The sequence below is a fragment of the Eulemur rufifrons genome, chromosome 20, assembly GCF_041146395.1.
Source record: "Eulemur rufifrons isolate Redbay chromosome 20, OSU_ERuf_1, whole genome shotgun sequence".
Classification (NCBI taxonomy): Eukaryota; Metazoa; Chordata; class Mammalia; order Primates; family Lemuridae; genus Eulemur; species Eulemur rufifrons.
The window spans coordinates 43,274,576-43,281,845 of NC_091002.1; positions in this window are offsets into that span (position 1 = coordinate 43,274,576).

The following is a 7,270-nucleotide window of genomic DNA, read 5'->3' on the forward strand; positions in this document are numbered from 1 at the left end:
GAGCTATTGTTTTTATCAAGCACCTAAAACGTGCAGAGGTCCACCTTTAACACTCCCAACAGCCCAGCCAGTTCAGTCCAAATGGTCAGACCCATTTTACAGGTAAGGACATGGAAGCTCACAGTGGCCTGCACAGAGCCATGTGCTTAGCCAGGAACTAGGCTGGGCTCCCAGGCCTGGTCTTTCATGCTCCAAAAAGCAGGAAAAATGGCCTCCAGTGACCAGTTGAACCACAGTTATCATGATGCTTCCAGGCACCAACTAATCCTAATGCCAAATATCTTCAAGCTCCCTGCAGCCCTTGTGGAGCTCACCTAGGGCTAGGCCACCCTCATCAGACTGTGCCCTGTGTTCTAAAACCTAGAATAACAGTAGAGGTTCCCTCATCTGGGATCCTGTATCCCTTCCACCACTTCCCAGCCATGGAACTTGAGGCAAGTTGAAAACGCTGCTGGGCCTCAGTTTCCTCATCTACAAAAGGGGGATAATGATTGTCCCAGCCCCATAAGATTGTTGGAAGGATTAAATGAGTTAGTCACATACACAAAGCAATGAGAAGGGTACCTGCACACAGAAGAAACAATCTGAGAGCATCATTTTTGCAGAGTTGTTGGAAGGATTCAGTGCAATAAGAGAACATGTAAAAAAGCACTTAGTACAATGTCTTCCACATGGTAAATACTCATCAAAGATTAGCTATTGCAATTCTTACAACCATCACTATGAACGTTATTATTTTTCCCTAATTCAAGAATGAACACCATGGTATTACCAATGATTGTTTTGGGAAAAAAAGATTCCAGGAGGGTTTCAAAAATATAATGCAGGGAGGGGGGAAAGGAGGGCATGGGTGAAATCATACCTAACAGGTACAATGTACACTATCCGGGTGATGGGCACACTTACAGCTTTGACCCAAAGCAGTACCAAAGCAATCCATGTAAACAAAACAGTTGTACTCCTGTAACATTCTGAAATAAAAAACAAGTAAATAAATAATATAAATTAATTAATGGACTTTTTTTTTTTTAGTAGTTTTTGATTTACAGAAAACTTGGGCAGATTCGTCCACAGAGTTCCATATATCCCCACCCTAAATCCATGCCCCCAACCTTGGCACATTGTTTCCTAAGTATTAACATTTTTTGTTAGTGTGGCACATCCAGGTGGATCTTCAATTTGTCCTTGTTTTTGTTTCACCAATACTCTCTACTTTTTCTCTAGTGGTCAGGTATTGCTTTTACAATATTTTTTTTCTTTAAATAAACGAAATTTCTAAAAAATGAAAGAGCCCCCTCTTATCCTCCAAAGGTGATAACACTTTCATTTGAAAAGGGAGGGTGAAATCAGAGGTGTTTTTTATTGCCTTTGCATTCTTCAAATTTTCTTCATTGCACTTTTATAATCGGAGGAGAAGACTTCTTTTTTTTTTTTTTTTTTTAAACTCCCTTCCAGCAAGGCAATCCCTCAGGAAGGGAGGTAGTTATAGGATTTTATCTCATCTGGAGAGAGATCCAGATGCTTGAGTGAGATGGGAGAGGCCCATGGGGTCTCAAGAGCAGTTTCAGGTTCTGGGAGAACATGGCGGGGGACAGTGACGGGATGCGGGAGGTTATACTGGGGTCCCCTTCAAAGGATACAGCACCCCTCTTCCTGACCCTGCCCTGCCTTCTCCCCACAGCCCCAGGAATGGTCACCTCATGGTTCTGCTTCCTCAGAAGCCCCTTTCAGGGGTCCATGACAACCTGTCCATCCCACAGGCCCTGGATGCAGTGAGCCACCGACTCCCAGATGCTTGGAGCAGAAAGGTCTTGGAGACATAATCAAGGCCAGCCTCTGCTTTCCAGAAATCAGAGAAACTGTGGCCCACAACGGTTAAGCAACATCCCTGATGGATGCCAGGCCCAGGCCAGAATTTACCTTGAAACGCTCAGTTCCGCCCACCAGGAAGCCTTATGTTCATAGATCCCCAAGCTGGCTGCTGCTGTTTAGCTCTGCTGTAAGGAAGGAGTGTTTGGTGGCAAGTGGGCAAGAAGTCAAGGGCAGGGCAGTGATGAGGGATGGAGGAGGCAGGGATAATGGGAACTCAGAATTAATCAAAATGCCCTGGATAAACTCAGGCTGGGGAGTGAGGACATGAAGTCCTGTTGGTGCCTAGAATCTTCTTTCTCAATGAATTCTCTGAATGAATACTCTAGGTATTCCCTAGAGCAGTTTCCCTACCTTGGCAATATTGACATTTGGGCTGATTATTTATTATGGGGGTCTGTCCTATGCATTGTAGGATGTTTAGCAACATCCTTGGTTGCTACCCATTAGATGCCAGTAGCAGCCAAGTGCCAGTTACAACAAACACATTTTTTTTCAGACATTGTGCAATGTCTCCTGGGGGGACAAAATTGTCCCTGGTTGAGAACCACTGGGCTAGAATGTGATTTTAAATAACTTTTTTTAAAATCTGAGATTAAAATATCTGAGATTAAAATAATCTTATTGTCTAGGCTGGTCTTGAACTCCTGGGTTCAAGGGATCTTCCTGCCTCAGCCTCCCAAGTAGCTGGGATTACAGGCTTGAGCCACCACACCCAGCATAAATAATTTTTTTTTTTTTTTTTAGAGATGGGGGTCTCGCTCTCACTTGGGCTGGTCTCAAAGTCCTGACCTCAAGCCTCCTGCCTCAGCCTCCCAGAGTGCTAGGATTATAGGTGTGAGCCACCACGCCCAGCTCAAGCATAAATCATTTTTAAACCTCTAGTAAGACTATATCTGTAACACTTACCAATCTAATCCTCTCCTCACCTTTTTTTGGAAAGAAAGAACACTTAGGGTAAGAGCTTTCCACAAGCAACAGTATCTAGCTGGGATCTAATAATGTTGTTTTTACCTCCAAAAAAGGCACTAGGAAGTTTAGGGAAAAATTGAGAGAAGATTTGATCATTCATTCAAGTAGTCTTCAGTGAGGACCTACAGTGTTCCAAGCACTAGGAATACAGTTAACAAGACACAGTCCTGGCTTCAAGGACATTACGTCCTAGTGAAAGTTGTAAACAATGTTGAAAGGAGCAAAAAGATGACTTGATGACCAGTCCTAGCATACTCTTCTGGGTCACCTGTCTTTCATTGTCCTTGAGATTTTTTTACAGCTCTATAAATTGTAGAAAACTGATAGTAATGCAAATGAGTCTTATCCATAGAAATGTAAATGAATTTTGTCCAGTGGAATGCAATTATTGCCTGTGGATATTGACCATGTTTTGCATCTATTTGTAGATTCATGTTAACATTAGTGATTGCCTGGAATTTGGGAGCTCTTTTTAAATGCTCTTTGAATCAGTTGTAAAGTCTGTTAATAAATTCTTTGACATGCATTCATTTTATATAGGCATACCTCGGAGATATTGAAGGTTTGGTTCCAGACCAAGACAATAAAACAAATATGACAAAAAAGCAAGTCATAAGAATGTTTTGGCTTCCCAGCACGTGTAGAAGTTACGTTTACACTAAACTGTCGTCTATTAGTTGGGAAATAGTATTATGTTTAAAAGATACTTTATTGCTAAAAAATGCTAATGATCATCTGAGCCTTTGGTGAATCCTAATCTTTTTGCTCCTGAAGGATCTTACCTCAATGTTGATGGCTGCTGACTGATCAGGGAGGTAGTTGCTGAAGGGTGCGGTGGCAATTTCTTAGAATAAAACAACAATGAAGTTTGCCATATCCATTGACTCTTCATTTCATGAAATATTTGTCTGTACCATGCAATTGTGTCTGATAGCATTTTGCCCACAGTAGAACTTCTTTCAAAATTGGAGTCAGTCTTCTCAACCCTACCACTGCTTTATCAACTAAGCGTAGGTAATATTCTCAACCTTTTGTTGTCATCTCAACAATGTTCGTAGCATCTTCACCAGGAGTGGCTACCATCTCAAGAAACCACTTTCTTTGCTCATCCATAAGAAGCAACTCCTCATCCATTCAAATTTTATTCTAAGATTGCAGCAAATCAGTCACATCTTCAGGCTCCACCTCTGATTCTAGTTCTCTTACTATTTCTACCACACCTACAGTTATTCCTTCACTGGAGTCTTGAACCCCTCCAAGTCATCCATGAAGGTTAGAATCAACTTCTCCCAAACGCCTGTTAATGTTGATGTTTTGACCTCCTCCCATGAACTATGAATGTTTTTCATGGTATCTAGAATGGTTAGACCTTTCTAGAAGGTTTCGATTTACTTTGCCCAAATCCATCAGAGGAATCGCTATCTGTGGCAGCTATATATGGCCTTACAAAATGCATTTCTTAAACAATAAGATTTGAAAGTTGAAATTATTCCTTGATCCGTGGGCTGCAGAATGGATGTTGTGTTAGCAGGCATGAAAACAACTTTAGTCTCCTTACACATCTCTATCAGAGGTCTTGGGTGACCAGGTGCATTGTCAATGAGCAGTAATCTTTTGACAGGAATCTTTTTTTTTTACCCTGAGCAGTTGCTCTCACCAGTGGGCTTATTCAGTAAACCATGCTGTATACGAATATGCTTGCATCCAGGCTTTGTCATTCCATTTCTAGAGCACTGGCAGAATAGATTTATCATAATTCTTAAGGGCCCTAGGACTTTCAAAATGGTAAATGAGCATTGGCTTCAACTTAAAGTCACCAGCTGCATAAGCCCCTAGTAAGAGAGCCAACCTGTCCTTTTGAAGCTTTGAAGCCAGGCGTTGACTTCTCTCCAGCTGTGAAAGTCCTAGATGGCATCCTGTTCCAATAGGAGGCTGTTTTGTCTACATTAAAAATCTGTTGTTTAGTGTAGCCACCTTCATCAACTGTCTTAGCTAGATCTTCTGAGGTGAGACTCAGCCTCTTGAGTAGCTGGGACTATAGGCAAGCACCACCACTTCTGGCTGTAAAATTGTTTTTTTTTTTTTTTTTTAAGGGAGGGCCAGGTGCAGTGGCTCACACCTGTAATCCCAGCACTTTGGGAGGCCAAGACAGGAGGATCACTGGAGGCCAGGAGTGCAAGGCTAGTCTGAGCACCATAGTGAGACCCTATTTGAAAAAAAAAATTACAGACTCGTATAATTCCAAAGATTAGCAATCCTAAATTCAATCTGAGAGTTTCTTATTCTCCCTCTTCTATAGTCTTTGCCACATCAGAAAATGAAGATAGAATCAGTCTCTGACTCCACAATCAACTCAGAACATTTAAGGAGGTCAGTGAAAATAATTTCTCCCATCAGAATAGTCAGTAAGCATTAAAAACAAAACAAAAACTGACTTATATGAATACAGAGGAGAGGGAAAACGAATGTCAACACCAGGTCATGGGGTACATCTACCGTACTTAACCAGCAGGTGATATGGAAGGTGATTTGTTTCACTGTTTTGTTTTGTTTTGTTTTGTTTTTTTCATTTAAAGATGAGCAGTGGAGAAATCCAAATCATTTGGGATATTCATTTTTCTCCCAGAAAGGTCACTTGCAAACATACTTTACACTTTAATATGCAGAGCTTGATGCTTCTTTTTTTTTTTTCTTAACACATTTGCAGGGTTTTATCTTACTACAATTCTGAGGTCCAATTTTATTTGAGGTAAATTTACTTCCTGTGCTCCTTTTGCCCTACTCGAACTAATGCTCCATTTTTATTTATTTATTTATTTTTAGAGATGGGGTCTCACTATGTTGCCCAGGCTGGGCTTGAGCTCCTGGACTCAAGTGATCCTCCTGCCCCACCCTCCTGCGTAGACCGGACTACAGGCGCCACCACTGTGCTGGCTCCAGTTTTATTTTGATACTTAAAAATAGTTGAAATTGGTTACAGCAAAGTGATAGGGATCTGATATATTTTTTTTAAGGCAAAAAGCTACGATGAATTTTCATGGGAGCCAAGAGAAGAAACGCCTAGACAGAGGCACACTTGACCTAAAGCAGGTTTTTTTTTAGGCGTATTAGGTCACTTTGATAGCTTTGGAAGCCAACTCCTTTTCTGTAACAGAAATACGTTCCTTATTTTAAGTACTTAATGAATTTGTTTGGAAACAGAAAACAGAACAGGCAGAATTGGTAGGACCTAGGATAATTACTACACCAGAAAAAATGCTCCCCCTTAAAGAAATATGTTATGGGTACAGAATCCAGGAACCAAATGAGCAATACCAAGGAGAGAGGAAAGGGGAGGTGTGAATTAGCAGCCATAGTGTTTAGATTTGAACTTAATCAATACAAGATCAGAAACAGCTCTTTTATGAACTCCAAATGGGCCTCCCTAATACCAAGGAGGGGCCCTGGAATCAGCAGGTTTCTGCCACCTGTGACTTCCAACCACAGGCCATCTGAATGTCCTGGGGTGTCTGTCAATGGTGGTGGAGGGAGGTAAAATGCACAAGTAATAATCAATGAAATGTGTGAGCCCGGCTGAAACATTCAGAGGTTTGTGTCACCTCATTTGAAGAAACACGTGGAAAGCATACCCTGAAAATTAACCTCATTCTTTCTTTTTTGACCAAACAATATTTTTTATATTTTCAAAGCAATCATGAAATGATGAAATATGCCATTGCATTGATGGCCCCTGGTCTATGAGCTCAAAAGCTCTTGCCTTCTTCAAGGTAAAGGTGCTGCCCATCACCAGCTGCCTCGTGACCCAGGTGACCTCCTCTCTGTGTCAAGAGATGAACCAGGAGTTGGGACACATTCTGCCTAAGTAGGATAGTTTAGATCTTGAGCCAAACAAGAGAAACACAATGGCTACCACACCGAATGCTTACTTTGTCCCAGATTAAACATTTTCATCATCTCATCTAATCTCACCATAATTCTATGACTCAGACATCATACCCAATTTGCAGATGGAGGTTACAGGTTCTATAAAGTAAATTATTACCCTGCAAGTGTTGAGCTGGGGCTTCTTTCCCAAATGAAATTATCTCATGGTGAACCCATCTTTTACCCACTGATTTGAAATGCACCTTTATTATCTAATTTCTTACAGATTTCCTGTTTTTGGACTTATGCATACTAACACTAGCAAAATTTCCTGTTTGGGCTCAAAAGATCTGATGAGTTGTAAACAACAGGTTATGTCACTGTGAGCCGTTGCCTTTGAAATTCAACTGAGAGCTTCCTGTGAACCAGAGGTGTCAACACTTTTAGCTAACCAGTCACCTGGCTCCCCATGCAAAACAGGCTCTGAGGGTGCCAACTTACGGTGGGGAGAGGGGAGTGGAAGCATTTATTCTTAAAAGTCAGCGTGAAAGGTAAAAATTGTATC